This window comes from Capricornis sumatraensis, chromosome X (assembly GCF_032405125.1).
Source record: "Capricornis sumatraensis isolate serow.1 chromosome X, serow.2, whole genome shotgun sequence".
Taxonomy (NCBI): domain Eukaryota; kingdom Metazoa; phylum Chordata; class Mammalia; order Artiodactyla; family Bovidae; genus Capricornis; species Capricornis sumatraensis.
In genome coordinates, this window is record NC_091092.1 from 5,823,223 (window position 1) to 5,841,219 (window position 17,997).

Consider the following 17,997-nt stretch of genomic DNA (forward strand, 5'->3'; position numbering starts at 1 on the left):
AATCAAGCTGTTTGGTGGATTGTTACTGGACTGCATACACAGGGGTTAAAAGTTACCACAAGACATCTAAATAAGGTAAGCAGAGGAAAAAAAAATCACCTTTCAAAGCTTCTTACAATAAGATACAGGTTAAAGGAAAGTTTCTTCACTCTGAAAAGATAGAAAGCTATAGCAACTATATGGACCAATATCACAATTGCCTAGCATTCACTCATTAATTTATTCAACAAATGCTTACTGAGCATTTACTGAGTGAGGCATGGGGACACAGAGTAGAATGTGCTTAGGTGGATATAGGAAAAAATTGGGAACAGGTTGGGGTCACAGATGTTACATTCCATATTTGGTTATTAAAAAATAACAAACAAAACAGCTGACAGCTTAGTAGTTTGTGTTTTAGAATCTGTCACATATGTCTATGTTAAAACGCTCCACTCAGGCAGTGTCATCAAAAGGTCCTAGCATCAAAATGACTATGTTAAAATGGTCACATCAAAATGGCTGCATTATATTCTTTTGTTATGTTATATACTCTAATGGGGGATAAATTCAGCTAAGTAAGATGTCATTTGATTAAGTCAGGCCTTAAAAGCCACGTAGAGGAGTTTAGATTTACTAATTTAGACAAGAAACTGTGGCAGATTCTGAAGACAGGAATGACATGATATACATTGTCCTGAAGAAAGACTCATCCAGGTAAATTCTAATAGTGATGATAGATGCATTAGGCTGTCATAGCTGGATGACACTAGCTGTTAGAACATCTAACTAACTCCCTTGCTCAGATTTCAGGCTCTCCAAGCAATCTTGGGCTTACAATTTGACTTCTCTTATAAAACTGCCTACAGAAATAGAATGTATTGCTCAGTACACAAACAGCTAGATGGCTTGTAGTTATGTTTTATTATAAATTAAATCTATGATATATATATATTTTTCATATATATGTGTATATGAAATATTAGCCTGGCAACAATAGTTAGATTGCAACCTTATCTTCAAATCACAAGGAAGTGAAAAAGGCATTTTCATCATGAATATTAAAATAACTAAAACTGCAGAGTTTCCTAAAGGAATCAAGAGAATTAGACTTTGAAATATGAGCTTGACAAGCACATGCCAGCCACCAATATAACAGTTACACTTCCCCATGCAGGTTCAAAGCTTTCCACCTCAGTGTCCTTTGCTCACATTCTGCTGAAATGGTTCTTCTACTCCTCCCCAGTCCTCCCACCAGCCAGTCAATTTCTGACTATTTTCATCTGACCCTTTTTGAAAAGCCAGCTTAGTTACCACCTCCAACAGTAAGACTTTCCTTTCACCTGAGTCAGATTAGCCCTCTCCTTGCTCGCATATTTAGAACACTTAGCACCTTTGTCTCATGTTACAATTTGTGGGGATACACATATGTGTTTCAAGGACATATTAACTTCTTAAGAGTAGAAATGATCATTTACCCAGAGTAGTTGTATTTAACTCAACTTTTATTGAGAATTATCTCAATAAAGCAATGGTAGTTTTATCCTCAAGACAGCACTGCCCAGTAGAATTTTCTGTGATAATGGAAATACTCTATATCTGGGCTGTCCAATATACAACATCCACTAGCTACCTGTAACCACTGAATACTTGAAATTGGGCTAGTGTGACTGAGGGACTGAAATGTTAATTTCATTTAACTTTAGTCTAAATTTAAAAGAGCTACATGACTATGATATTGGATAACATAGACTATGACTACTCTGATTTAGTAGGTGTGTGACTCAGTCAATTCTGTTGAGTATCAAGTAATCCCTATGGTCAAGAAGAGTCTAAACCATCAGTTGATTGGCATGTTTTTCTTCCCTCACCTCACTGGTTTTACACTGTACAGAAAGACCTTTCATCTACCCCGTATGCTGGGCAAAATTTAAAAAATACCAACAAAAAAAGAAATCTTAGACTCTGGTCCCAAGGAGATTGGCATTTCATGAAGGAGAGTATAATCTAAATGTACTGGAACAATTTAGACTTAAAAAAATATCTTACTCTATCATGCTAGAAAATAAATTGTAATTAAACTGTAGCACTGGCTAGAACCCCAACAGGTTGAGGGTTTACTCTATAGAGTAGATTTCGCTGCTCCAGTGTCTATCACAGGAGTCACAGGGAGAGTGTTCTGAGAGTCTTGGAAGTATACTGCTTACCACAGAGGAGCCCAAATGAAAAAGCAGGATTGGCTCAGCATACACCAATCTCCAAAATCAAAGAAGCAATTCAAAAGCCACAATATAGTGAGCAAAATCCACTGGTTCCTTTGAATGTGGACCATTGCTCAACTTCCAGCAAGCACTTGGGTGGTGATTTACTGAGAACCCCTGTTGCCAAGGACATCCCAAACTCAGATCGCATTTGCCTTCGTACCCTTTCTCTTTAGATCTTGTTTATAACCAAAGGGATTTCCATTGGTCAAGAAGAGCTCTCTTTAGAGCAGATTGATTATCAATATTTAGTTAAAAGATATGGTGCATTTTGCAGGTACCAGTCTCAAAGGTATTTCATGTGGTGATTATTATCAGAAAGATTTTTTTTTAGACCAGTATGAAAGGGTTTTTGGCCTATAAAGCTTTTCACAGATGCTCTTAATACACAGAATATCTCCTTTCTGCCTACCTCCTATATCCTGATTTGTGTTTATACATTGATATATACCTAAGCTCTTAATGGAGTTTGGGACGCAAACTCAGAGAGGGGCACTGAATTCACTCAAAGGAGTTGATGAAAAGTTAAGGTGGGTGAAGGACTCTAATAGATGTGATCTCTATAAACTGTCCAACCCAGTAGACTTGTTTTGAGGAGGCCTATTAGCTGGATCATTGATAAAACAAGAGAGTTCCAGAAAAGCATCTATTTCTACTTTATTGACTATGCCAAAGCCTTTGACTGTGTGGATCACAATAAACTGTGGAAAATTCTGAAAGAGATGAGAATACCAGACCACCTGACCTGCCTCTTGAGAAACCTATATGCAGGTCGGGAAGCAACAGTTAGAACTGGACATGGAACAACAGACTGGCTTCAAATAGGAAAAGGAGTATGTCAAGGCTGTATATTGTCACCCTGCTTATTTAACTTCTATGCAGAGTACATCATGAGAAGCACTGGTCTGGAAGAAGCACAAGCTGGAAACAAGATTGACAGGAGAGATATCAATAACCTCAGATATGCAGATGACACCACCCTTATGGCAGAAAGTGAAGAGGAACTAAAAAGCCTCTTGATGAAAGTGAAAGAGGAGAGTAAAAAAGTTGGCTTAAAGCTCAACATTCAGAAAATGAAGATCATGGCATCTGGTCCCATCACTTCATGGGAAATAGATGGGGAAACAGTGGAAACAGTGTCAGACTTTATTATTTTGGGCTCCAAAATCACTGCAGATGGAGATTGCAGCCATGAAATTAAAAGACGCTTACTCCTTGGAAGAAAAGTTATGACCAACCTAGATAGCATATTCAAAAGCAGAGACATTACTTTGTCACCAAAGGCCCGTCTAGTCAAGGCTATGGTTTTTCCAGTGGTCATGTATGGATGTGAGAGTTGGACTGTGAAGAAAGCTGAGCGCCGAAGAATTGATGCTTTTGAACTGTGGTGTTGGAGAAGACTCTTGAGAGTCCCTTGGACTGCAAGGAGATCCAACCAGGCAGTTCTGAAGGAGATCAGCCTTTGGATTTCTTTGGAGGGAATGATGCTGAAGCTGAAACTCCAGTACTTTGGCCACCTCATGCGAAGAGTTGACTCATTGGAAAAGACTCTGATGACGGAAGGGATTGGGGTCAGGAGAAGGGGATGACAGAGGATGAGATGGCTGGATGGCATCATTGACTCGATGGATGTGAGTTTGAGTGAACTCTGGGAGTTGGTGATGGACAGGGAGGCCTGGCGTGCTGTGATTCATGGGATCAGAAAGAGTCAGACACGAATGAGCGACTGAACTGAACTGAACTGATTAGAAGTCAAGAGCATGGGCTTTATAGTCAGGCCAGGACTTAAATATCAGTTCTGCCTTCACTAGCTTTGTGACTCTGAGTGAGCAACGTAACGACTTTAAGACTGTAAAGTGAGAATCAAAATAGACTTTAACTGACAGAGTAGTGATGAGAACTAGAAAGCAATTCCCATAAGGCACGTAAACCTTCATTATTTGGGTTAACATCATCACTAGACTATAGTCTCCACAAAAGCCAAAGACTGCAATGTCTTCTCGACCACTGTATCTCTGACATCTGATACAGTGTTAGACACATAGTATATTGAATAATTGAAAGTTTAGAGAGAGGACTAGAAGACAAACTTGTTTAAAAGAGCCTAGGTAAGATTCTTGCTGTGGCAGAAATTTGAGAATGAGAAGATGCTCTCAGCACCTGAAGTTTTGTGTGGCTCATTGCAAATATTGGGAGGATCTGGAAGCCGCTGTCTCGGCACATACATAGGACTTTCATGATAGGCAGTTGCTGTGGAGGAGCTATATCAAGTGTACTAACGGGCATAGGATGTTGACAGTGGATCACAGAGAATGGGAGGGATTAGAGCTGATAGATTTATTTATGGAACCTCCTACAATCACTGGGGAAGTGTTTGAGAAGGGCGGAACTGGGTGATTGAACACACATGCAATCACATGTGTGCACGCACACATGCACATGTGCACACACACGTGCACACACACACACACAGACTGAGAGCAAGCAGGACTCTGTGGAGCTCCTGGGCATAAAAGCCTTTTTCTGTCACCCATTTCTTGATTACAAAAAATATTTTTTATTCAGCCTCCACGACCTTCCCTGAGCTCCAAGGAGAAGGTTCAGACAGTTGCTAATTAAGGAAAGGAGGCAAGGGAGGAGCACGCAAAAGAAACAAAAGTGCAGCCTTGGGGCAGGGTCTTGGTTCTCCCTCAAGTGATAAACATAGTATTTTTGAGTTGCTTTGCAGATACTGAAACCCCTACCAGTTGGGAGAAGTTAACAGTATGGCAACCATAAGCACATAGACTGTAGACTGGTTGGTGATGCTGACTCCCATTTGCCTCACCACCAACCAATCAGAAGAATATCCATGAGCTGTTTTGCACCATTACTATAAAATTCTTCACTATCCCTTCTAGGTCAGGGCCCACAGCTTTAGGCTACTGTGTCCCCCTTTGCCTGGCAAAGCAATAAAGCTATTCTTTTCTACTTTACGCAAAAATCTGCCTTTGAGATTTAATTTGATATCAGGGTACAGAGGCCAGATTCAACTTCAGTATTTCAGCAAACTGGTTGGAGATTTCATTATTTTGCTCTTAAGGTAAACTTAACCTTATTTTGTAGCCACAGAATGGTAAAGATCTAGGATAAGCAGTAACTGTACTGTCAACTTGGTTTACCATAACAAAGTTATTTTCCAATATTAACTAAATTGTTTTAAAAGTAAACTTTTAGTATTGTAAATCAAAGGGAATCCCTTGACATGAATATTGGTATCACCAACCACCTTACCCTTTAAAACTCTCCATTATGAGTGCTTTAATTATTTCTGCTTTTAGACCTTTCTTTCTCTTTTTTTTTTTCTTTTATCTTCTACGTTGTTATTTTTTTTCTTAATGTCTCCTTCTCATCTTTTTGGCTTTCTTTTGCCTCATGACTTCTATCATAGCATATAGTAAAGCTCTTAGACATTTCTTAGTTCGTCTACCCAACCTGTTATACTTAAGACTAAAGAAGTTGCTGATCCTGTGTTAGACACTTGTATGGTAAATGTTTCAAACAGAATTTGGTACTTGTTCCATTTCATTAGGAGAAAGCAATTAGCACCTACTTAAATGTGCTAAATGAAGCATCACTGACTCAATGGACATGAGTTTGATCAACTGCTGGGAGATAGTGAAAGACAGGGAAGCCTGGTGTGCTGTAGTACACGGGCTTGTAAAGAGTTGGACATGATTTAGTGACTGAACAACAATAGTAAATTAATCTATATGGCCTGAGAGGAATAATAAATATTCACATAGTTTTTTACTGATGTGGAGTTTACTTTTGTAGTTTATATGTACATATATTTTAAAGAAGGAAGAACAAAGAGAAACAAAAATAGGCATTAAAATTGATTTGATGATCTAAGGAAAGCCAAGACTAAAAGAGAAGAGGCCTATATGTTATAGTTTGAAATTGAAGAGCATATTACTCTAGGGCTTCGATAATATTGTATGTACCTTTAGTTCTCTGATACATATCTCTCCCTTAGGCTTCAGAATCACATCTCTTGCTCTAATTGAATGTCTCCAGGTCATCACAAATTCACCATGTTCAAAATGAGTGTATCATCTCCTGCCCCAATCTTCTTTCTCTCTCTCTTCAGTGAAAGCCCCATCAACCATACAAGTGGCCTCCCTTAGGCCTGAAAGATTTTCATTATGCAAATCTGATCTTATCACTTTCTTTTTTAAAACTTTCAGTGCTTTGCCATTGTCTTGGGATAGCAAGGCTCAGTGATCTGTCCCCTGCCTGCCACTCTCCCCACTGTCAGAAAACAAATTGGAACACAGTAAGGAGAAATTTTATTCAAAAGCACTACTGTGAGAGACAAAGGAGCTATTGCAATAGAAGGAACTACTACATAAGATCTGCAAATCTCAAGTATTAAGCAAAAACCTTTTCTTTTATATAGGAAAAAAGCAGCTAGAAAGAACCGAGTGTGGTGAAGTTAGCTGAAAGAGTGGTCCTATGGGATAGTAAGTTGATCACAGAAAATTTTATCCTGAGGTCAGCCGGTTCTCAGAAGGCTGAGAAGGCTGTGTTTCAGCTCAGGCTGCAGATGAGTCAAGTTCAGGGACTTGGGGGAAGAACAGAATCTTAACCAAAATTTGGTTAATAAGCATATTGTTCCCATACATCAATGGGGACAAAACAGTTCAACAAATTAATTATGAGGCAAGGCATAAGAATTTGGAAGGTCTATGTCTCTCTTCATAATATTTAAATGAGAGTCAGTGAGTCTTATCTAAGTCACATAGCAAAAGGTCGTTTTTTGTAGTAAACCATTTCCTGGAACAGGAAGGATGGGGTAACTTCTTAACCTTCCCTGTTTTCCAGGAGCACAGGGCTCAGATGAAATTCTCTGTTGTCATGACATTACTCAGTTCTCTCTTTTTGTACTCCTTTTGTTACAAGAAGGATCAACCTGAAATTACTTATGCATGCATGCTAAGTCGTTTCAGTTTGAGACCCTATGGACTGTAGCTCCCCAGGCTTCTTTGTCCTTGGGGATTCCTCAGGCAAGAATACTGGAGTGGGTTGCTGTGCCATCATCCAGGGGATCTTCTCAACCTATGGAACCAGTCTCATGTCTCCTGCATTGGCAGGCGGGTTCTCTACCAACCACTAGCACCACCTGGGAAGCCTGTGAAATTTCTCACACAGGCATTGATTTGTATCCTCACAGGCTAATAGTTTCTACCCAAGCACCACTTATCTGACTTATTCTAACCCATCACTCAGCAAGGAACTTATGTTTAACTAGACTGTGTGGTTCTTTCTAACCCATGAAAAAAGATTGGTGTCCTGAAGTGTCTTGCCACTGATAGTAGTGAATGTTATCCGAGCCCTGTGCTTCTGGAAAACAGCAACAATTAAGAAATCCCCTCACCCTTTTGTGAATTGGTTTATTGCAAAGGGCCATCCTTCCTATATGATTTACATAAGACTCACAGATCTCTTTGTCATTTATGTAGCCCAAAACAGAGGCTCTTGAAGTTCCATTTTTTTTTTCATTCTCATAAATGATTAGCTGAACTGCTTGTCCCCACTAATAAACTGAAACAAAATGACCATTCATCTAATTTGGCCAAACTTTAGTTAAGCTTCTCTCCTTCACAGGCTTCTCAACTTTGACTCACTCTAAGCCCAAGCTGGCAAACAATCCTCTCTTAGTGACCCCTCATGAAACTAGGCTGACTTCAGGATAAAATGGTCTCTGATTACTAAAGAAAAACAAAGCCAGACAGTAGTTAAACTCAGTGAAGACAGATTTTATTTAATAGTCCCACCACAGTAGTCCCTTGGACTGCAAGGAGGTCCAATCAGTCCATCCTAAAGGAAATCAGTCCTGGGTGTTCACTGGAAGGACTGATGTTGAAGCTGAAACTCCAATATTTTGGCCACCTGATGTGAAGGACTGACTCATTTGAAAAGACCTTGATGTTGGGAAAGATTGAGGGCAGGAGGAGAAGGGGACGACAGAGGATGAGATGGTTGGATGGCATCACAGACTCAATGGACATGAGTTTGGATAAACTCCGGGAGTTGGTGATGTACAGGGAGGCCTGGTGTGCTGAGGCTCATGGGGTTGCAAAGAGTCGGACATGACTGAGCAACTGAACTGAAATGAACATAGTAGGGGAGAGACTCCGGTGTAACCTGAGCTCAATTCTGATCTGTGCAGAAGTGGCTGATCATTTCAAAGATGCTTTAACCTCTGAGCCACCAGGGAAGCACCAATGAGGAATTAGGAAAGGGAAATGTGTGGGGTGCTTGAGCAGAGTCAGGGAAATGAAAAACTGTAAGAAGCAGGTAAGGACATTGATCATTTTAATATGATTAGGCCACCTGTGCCTGCTAAGTGGTACTTATCAAAGTTAGAGTCCCACCCTCCCACAAAGACAGGAGACAGGGGCTCTAGGCTTCCTGATAATTACTTTCAAAGGAGAGGCTCTCAGGTCCTTGAGAAAAACACTCTTAGTTTTAAGGAAATACATATACAACTCAAAGGGAGAGAAGGAGGATTTATAAAAATAAGTTTTTAAAGTAAATGCTTCTAAGGGAAAGTGTGGGTGGGGCTGTAGTCAGGTTTTGGCTGGAACAAATAGTACATATTTTTCACACCACTGAGCTTTTCTCAGACTGGAACTTAAGGGGGTTGGGGTCATGATCCTAGGGGTGCTGTCTTGAGCTGTTAGAAATAATGCTAGTGTTTGCTACAGTCTCTTAGTGTGAGGGGCACCTGAAATCCTTTGTGCAGAGAGTCTGCAGCTCTCATAGCCCAAGGCTGAAGCCTACTTGAGAAGAGAGCTCAGAAGAGCCTGACTAAGGTTTGATTAAGGAGAGTCTCTGTCATGATCTACCACCTGATCATACCACTTCCACCAATTCTTCCTGCTCCTCCACACTCACTTTTTTCTAGCTTTGTTCTCCTCTCCCTAAAGAAAAGCCCTTTTCTGCTTGACCTTTGAGACATTTGCAGCATTCAGATAGGACTCCTTATTGTAATTGCCCTCCTCCGCCTATTGCAATAGTACTTGTTATCCCTCCTCTAATAATCCTTTTGAACAAGGTCTCTCCTTCCCCAAGTCCAGATTGACTTTTCATTTGATACCATAGAACTCTGTTACATTGTCTTGTGATAAGTTGTTTCATAAGAACAAGTACTGTATCTGTTATTCAACAGGCAGCATCAAATAGGAGCTCAATTAATATTTATTAACAGAACAGTACATGAGTAGATACTGTATTAAGAATGTATGTATAATTACAAGTACTTTGAAAAGAGTTGTAGGATTCAATGCCATATAATGGCTCTGTTATCAACTAAAAGTTTTCAAGAGAGCAGGAAATAAGTAATGGTTCTAGTAATTTCCTTTGACAAAGTTTCACTTTTTATGTAACTAAAGATGACTGAACACTGACAATATTACCTATCCCCCTTTCTTATATGAAGATAAAATGTTATTGTAGATTATAGGAGAGGAAAAACCTTCCCTCTACCCTCAGGATAAATGGTTCGGGCCTGCCAATTAAACTGATGAAAGACAGATTAACAGAATAAAAGGTATATAATTTGTATTGATGTTAATATTTTTATGTGTCTAGGGGTTTCACAGAAAAGAATTAAAAGCCCAAAGATATGGTTACACTCAAGAGCTTATATACCATTTTAACAAAGGGCAATAAATTCTGCATGAGTGACTAGACAAGGAAAGGGAGATTTGAGCTTCTAGTGGTGATAAACTGTGGGAAAATGACTAGGAAATCATGGAGCAACTGACAGAGATAATGGTTATTTTAGTAAGCAATGCTTAAAAACATTTATCTTGGCATCAGTCCCCATTTTTGGTGATGAATTGCTCTCCTCTTTGTGATACAGTGGGACTGGGTTTCTTGTGGGGAATTTATACCCTTCTTTTCATCAGATAAGGAAGGGAAGAGGGCTCTTACTGCACCTGCTGTTTTTCAAAATAATCCATTTCCCAAAGTGGCACATTTTCGGGTGGCATATTTTTGATTCCCTTCAAAATCCTTGGTCATTTTCAAAAGACAGAATTTGAATATTTATGTTTTGAGATCTAGTTTGTTGTTTATTCTTTTAATCAGTGAGAAGGTGTGTTTTCCAATTGTTTGTGGATTTAAAAAGTAGGGCAGAAAATACAATTTATTGCTTTACCCTATTGTTTCCCAGTACAATAGATTTACACTTAACTGTATGTTTTGGTAAACCATTCAAATTAATCCCAAAGATTATATTCAAGATAAAGAGGTATTTGCTGAGTATTTAACAGCCCCCTAAACTCAGTGATAGGAGAAGGAAATGGCAACCCACTCAAGTGTTCTTGCCTGGAGAATCCCAGGGACAGAGAAGCCTGGTGGACTGCCATCTATGGGGTCACACAGAGTCGGACACAACTGAAGTGACTTAGCAGCAGCAAGCTCATTGATCTTATTGATATCATGGCTCAGTTTTCAGAATAAGCTTGATAATTAACAATGTAGATGACTTGCTACAGGCAAGATCTTTGTATGCTGATATGCTGACTTTCAGCTTCCTTTTTAAGAAGATGAATCACATTTGCATACTTTTTTCATTGTTAAGACCTTTATTGCTGTATATAAACTTTTAAAATATCTTGAGCATAGCAGCAACTTTGCTCAATTGTTCCTAGTCTCGTTCATTCACACTTTAATTGTTAAATGAAAGTAGTATTGCTGAACAGAAAAGGAATGTCTCAATTTGGAAAAAAAAAAAAAAGAAAGACATTTCTATTTTGAATGTAGTCAATCTGAAATAATGTAAAAGGTTTACAAGCAAATGAATGACACTACTTTGTGATTTAAAGAGTATAAAATATAGGAACTCGAACTATTCAATATGATGGTCAAGTTCAAGAAGCATAGCATTCTGTGTTTTTAACTGGATTCCTAGTGAACAAGGCAAATTTAAATGTAACCCAGTTAAAGGGCAGGAGGAGAGGAGATTCATGGAAAGCCAAACACAACTGGGACTGTTTACCTAACTTCTCAGCTGCTGTTTATTTCCATGTGAACAAGGTGATATAGATTACTGATTATATTACATATGCATGAACAAAGCCAACAGATTCATGACACAGGAATAGTTTGGGCTGCTGTAACCAGGACTGGATGAAACACAAGTTGAAATCAAGATTGCCAGGAGAAATATCCATAACCTTAGATATGCAGATGACACCACACTTCTGGCAGAAAGTCAAGAACTAGAGTCTTTTGATGAAAGTGAAAGAGGAGAGGGAAAAAGTTGGCTTAAAACTTAACATTCATTACCATCTTTCTAAGAGGGATGGTACGTGGAATGAGGAGGGAGGGGGGTTCAGGATGGGGAACACGTGTATACTTGTGGTGGATTCATGTTGATGTATGGCAAAACCAATACAATATTGTAAAGTAATTAACCTCCAATTAAAATAAATGAATTTATATTTTAAAAAATAGAAAAAAAACACAACATTCAGAAAACTAAGATCTTGGCATCTGGTCCTATCAATTTATGGCAAATAGATGGGGAACCAATGGAAACAGTGATGACAGACTTTATTTTTTTGAGTTCCAAAATCACTGCAGATGGTGACTGCAGCCATGAAATTAAAAGACGCTTACTCCTTGGAAGGAAAGTTATGACCAACCTAGACAGCATATTCAAAAGCAGAGATGTTACTTTGCCAACAAAGGTCAGTCTAGTCAAAGCTTTGGTTTTTCCAGTAGTCATGTACAGATGTGAGTGTTGGACTATAAAGAAAGCTGAGCATCAAAGAATTGTTGCTTTTGAACTGTGGTGTTGGAGAAGACTCTTAAGAGTCCCTTGGACAGCAAGGAGATTCAACCAGTCCAGCCTAGAGGAAATCAGTCCTGAATATTCATTGGAAGGACTGATACTGAAGCTGAAACTCCAATACTTTGGTCACCTAATGTGAAGAACTGTCTCATTTGAAAAGACCCTGATGCTGGGAAAGATTGAAGGCAGGAGGAGAAGGGGATGACAGAGGATGAGATGGTTGGATGGCATCACCGACTCAATGGACATGAGTTTGAGTAAGCTCCGGGTGATGGACAGGGAAGCCTAGTGTACTGCAGTCCATGGGGTCACAAAGAGTCGGACACAACTGAGGGACTGAACTGAACAACTGTAACCAGGAAGGGTTAATTTTGAATTTACACTGAATCTGCTTCTGTGACTTTAACCCTTGTCTTGCTGCTTTTGTTATTATAGGCATACATAATGCCCTGCCTCAGGAAGATAACTTGACCCTGCCCACCTGTGAAGAACTGACATTCTTGAATCCTTTGTGTGGCATGTGGCACAGCACTTGGCCCCTCAACTGTTGCTTACCCACGAGGCCCAGAAATTCACATTTGGGGAGGCCAGAATCATAGATAGATGTGACATTTTTGTTTGTTGACATGACAGGAGATGTTCCATTTCACATCACCCATGAAATGACTATAAGGAAGTGAAACTAACACATCCCCCTACCTGAGGCTTGCTATTCTAAGAGATATTTGCAGCAATTAAATGGTCTTTTTACTTTGTTTCCTCACCTCTCCCCATCTCTAATCCATAAAATAATCTAACATCCAGGCCCCAATAAGATGGTTATTTTGAAGCATCAACCTGCCATCTTCTCAGTCAGTCAGCTCCCCAATAAAGTCCCCTCCTTATCCAAACACATTGTCTTGGATTTATTGACTTACATTGTGGTTAGCAGAGCTTGAACTGAGCTTGGACTCAATAGCAGTACATTCAACTGTTTTGGCAGAAAAATGGAAATGATAGTAGCATTTGATTGATAGTTTTAGACAGTTTTCTCATTAATATTAAAATATGCCATTTAACATATTTTATTAATACCTCACAATAATCTCGTGTAATTTTCACACATAGCCAAGCATGGCCCAAGTAACTACAGTTTCTTAGGACAGATTGTGAGATGCCTAGATCTTCAGATAACTGAGTCAGCTTCAGGTTCTGCCAGACTTCCAAGCAGAGCTGTAGCTACAAAATAGGGTGGCAAAGAGTTGGACATGACTGAGCAACTGAGCACACATGGACGTTCCCAGAGAAAGACTCAGTAACCCAGAGAAAGAGCAAGAGAATGGGAGAGGGATTCAAACATAAGGAGAGGGAGAGGGTGGGATGATTTGGGAGAATGGCATTGTAACATGTATACTAACATGTAAGAATCGAATCGCCAGTCTATGTCCGACGCAGGATACAGCATGCTTGGGGCTGGTGCACAGTGATGACCCAGAGAGATGTTATGGGGAGGGAGGTGGGAGGGGGGTTCATGTTTGGGAACGCATGTACACTCGTGGTGGATTCATGTCAATGTATGGCAAAACCAATACAGTATTGTAAAGTAAAATAAAGTAAAAATAAAAATAAAAAAAAAAAGAAGATTGGATATATCAACAGATGATCAAAAGACTTTGATGTGAATTATACTGGAAGATCAAAGAAACTAGGAGGTGGGCAGCATTCCAGGAAATCTGCCAGAATGTGCAAGGATTTTGCCTACCAAACTAAGATTCAGAGGAAGCAGGCAAATCCCAAGGACAGCATTATTGGTAAGGAAAAGAGTTCCTGAGTCCTACAGTGATCTAAGTATTCAGCATATTAACAAAACAGGAACTCAAAATGTAAGCAGCTCCTTTGCTCCCTTTCTGTTTGTTCATTCCTATTTTCCTTAGACCTTAATCATAAAAATAAGATCATTAGGAAACATTTAACTTAGCCCTTGATTTCTGCTTTTTTAAATACACACAACACCTTACCTAACTTGTTGATTCCTTTCATGGATTAGAAGGAATAAGACAAGTTAAGTAGTTAAAGAATGATTCACTCTCTACCTCTAGTTTCCCCTCAGTAAATTTGCAGGTAGACCATGTGTGTAAGAGAACAGCCAGTTGCAGGCAGACCATGCAAGCAAGACAGCATCTCAAGGAAGATTGAAAGAAGTCAGCAGGCCTGAACACCATGAAAAAAGTGTTGAAGTATCTGATCTCCTGCCTTAATGATTAACTGAGATTATTTCCCCTTTTTCCCCTTTAAAAATTGTCATGGATGAGCAGAATCTTTGGAGTTGGCCTCCCTCGGACCACCTTCTCCCCAGTTTGCCAGCTTTTTAGAATAATGTATCCTTCTTCACTATAGAACCTTGCAGCTTGATTGAGTGGCTAGGCAGAACTAGTTTTCCGTTACAAAAGAAACAATAGAAGGCTGTTTTCTGAGCAGAGGCATCAGGTTTAGGCTGCACTGGTGGAAAGATCACTCACAGCTAAGTGATGGGCTAGAAAATCTTTATTTCCTATCTATTAAAGACAAGATTTATCCTCTACTGTAGGCTGTAAGGGGCAATCAGTACAGTTGTGGGGAAATTAAGGCTAAAAAAAGTGGGACAAGTCCAAGTCTGACATTCTGAACCAGTGAACAAAATCTTATCAAGAATTCAAAGTAAAATCAAGTAAAGATGGCTTTAATTTGTTGGATTTCATTATCGGGTATATCATGAAAAAGATGTAAATGCAGTGAACATATATAGAGTATAGCCCCTTTACTTGTACACTCAATTTCATTCCTCCTTATCCACTCGACTATGCAGGTACCCCTTTCTTTACTTGTTTCATCTATTTTTTCATTGTTGCAATATCACTCCCAATAGTATGTGCGTATGTGGCAGTATTTCCCACCTTGACACAATTTCTCTTGATGCTATATCTTTTCAAGCTTCTACTACTTTTCTTTGCTTCCCCTTTAACACAACTACTTTCAAATTGCCAATCCTCAATGACTCTACTTCATCCTCTTCTATTCTCTCTTGAACTCACTCCAGTCAAGTTTTTATCTCCACCACTCCTCTGAAGTAGCTCTTGACAAGTTTACTGACGATCTCCATGTTCCTAAATCTTACACTTAATTCTCAGCTCTCATATTACTCACCTATGAGCTGCATTTAACATAATTTGATTACTTCCTCTTGACTTATGGGAAAATCTTCTCTCCTTTGCCACCATAAAATATGCCTCTTTGGCATAAAGATTATTTTGAGCTGATGATAACTGAGGAAAAGCAGATACAGGAAAATCTCACCATCCTTCCCATATTTGCCTCAAAGGAGGACACAAATTTACAAAGATGTTCCTCCTCTGCTCTCTACTAGGGAGGACAAAATTTAATCACTGGAGAAAACTTTAAATTGTTATCCTAGAGAAAACACCAGGGGAATCTACAAACCAAACTTTACTAACTAGGCTTTATCTATCATTAGTTTCGCATGTATTTGTCTCCCTTAGGGAGTCAAGTTATTTTACCTTCGTCTTGTCACTTCTCTGAAACCTATTTCTTTTGTTAAGATGCAATTATCAACCCAAGCCCTAGCTATTCCTTTAAATTACTCATCCCTGAATTTCTCCTCTATATATGATTTATGTATGTTAATAAACTTGTCTGTTTTTCTTTTGTTAATTTGTCTCTTGTTACTGAGACCAGCCAACAGCCTAGAAGGGCAGAAGGAAAAACAAACAAACAAACAAACATTTTTTCCTTCTTTATATCTCCTTACTTTATTGACTACTCTTTCTTGGCATACTTTGCTGGATCATCCTTACCTTCCAGATATCTTAAGTGTTAGAATGCCCCAGGACTCAAATTTCCTCCCTATGTCTTTTGACTGTAATGCATATGACTTTCTACTTGAGGACTTTCTCTGGCCAAGGTGTGGGGTTGGGAGGTGTTCCACTTCGAACTTCAGCAGGCTACCCCAGGAAATTAGCATCCCCAAGAGCAGCCTTTAATCAATAACTGATATGAATGAGTGGATAAATACCCCTGTTTCCTCACTTCTTGGACACGACAGCATTAAGGCGTGTTCTACAGTTTCTCGGAATTCTCTTTCAGCTGCATGGGCCTCAGCTACACATCAGAGTAACCCACTAATGTATGTACTCTGCATTGACTTTCTTCTCTTCCCTGTCTCATTTCTCTGCTTTCTGATTGGTGCTTCCTGGGCACCTCAGTAAACAGACTATAAGACCAATATGTGTGTGCACATTTGGGGAGTGCTCCTAGGAATGACACTTGGAAGGCTGTGAGAAAAACAGAATTGGGCATGGGGAGAAACTGAACTGTAACATAGATTCCCCACAAGGTATCAGCTGATTCTATAAGTGAAAAGAAACTGCAGTTGCTCAGTCGTATTCGACTGTTTGTGACCTCATGGACTGTAGCCTACCAGGCTCCTCAGTCCATGGAATTTTCCAGGCAAGAGTACTGGAGTGGGTTGCCATTTCCTTCTCCAGGGGATCTTCCCAATCTAGGGATTGAACGTCTGAGCCACCAGGGAAGCCCAGCTGACTCTATGGGCAGCTGTATAACCAGGATGTCCTTCAGAGTCGTCTTCAGTGGAGACAAAAGGGGTGAGGATGTTGAACCCTGAATAAAATGGTGTGTGCATGCAGGTTGCTGTCCCCGGGGAGGAGCTATAACCCAGGTAAGATAGTTCTTCTTGACTGAGGACAATCCTTAGAGAAAGACTCTGCTGTGGACCTTCAGTAACAATGCTTCTGGGAGCTAGGAGGATGGGTAGGAAAGGATCCAAAGGCTCACCAGAGAATCAACTACAGTTTGCCCAGTGCTGCTGAGATTCGTTTGTTTCATATGATTTTTGCCCATCTGGGAAAAGCTCCTCCAGGATTCAACTTGTTTTTATTGGTATAATATTCATGGTCTTTTTCTCTAGTTCCTGTCACAGACCTCCTCAAATTCAGAATTTCCTTAATGACAGGGGAATCTTTGTCATTCATAATGAACCCCTTTCAACCACAGACAACACCTCAGTTTATGCTAATGAGATAACTCTGGGTAGGGACCCTAGACAGCTTTACTCTGGGAGCTGACCATCAGAAAGACCAAACATGGAATTAGAGGATTGGAACTTTCAGGTCAATGCCCTGTAATCTGGACAGGTGAAGAGAGGCTGAAGATTGAGTTCTATCAAAGTTCTTGAACAATGAGATTCATAGATCTTCCAAATTGCTGAATGCATGGAAGTCCTAGGAAATGGCACACCTGGAGAGGGTGTACAAGCTCTGTGCCCTCTCCTGCCATGCTTGTCTTACACATTTCTTCCATTTGGCTCTTCTCAAGTTGTATGCAATCTTTATGATAAACTAACTGATAAGCATTAGTGAAGTGTTGTCCTGAGTTTTGCAAGTTGGTCTAGTAAATGATTAAACATTAGGAAACAGTTGTGGGAACCTAGAATTTATAGCCAGTCAGTTAGAAATATGGGTTGCCCCTGAGACTTGTGAATGACATCTGAAGTAAGGGAAGTCATGTAGTATTGAGCCCTTAACCTGTGGGGTCTTTGCTAACTTCAAATGTCATTGTCAGAATTAAATTGAGTTGTTGCACACCCAGGTAGTATCAGAGAATTCACTTTGGTGTTAGGAAAAAAAAAAACAAACTACATACTTACTGTCAAAGTAGAATCAGAGAAAATATCACCACAGGCTCCTTTTTTTAAAAACTTAATAAATGAAAATTAGTGGTATGAGCTCTTGTCATAGCTCTCTTGAGACAACTGATACTCCGTATCTCCCTTGTCTTCTGTCTTTTCTAAGCACCCTCACTCTCAGCTAGTTTCCTGCTTGTCCAGAGGGCACAACAGGTTAGATGACTCGCAAC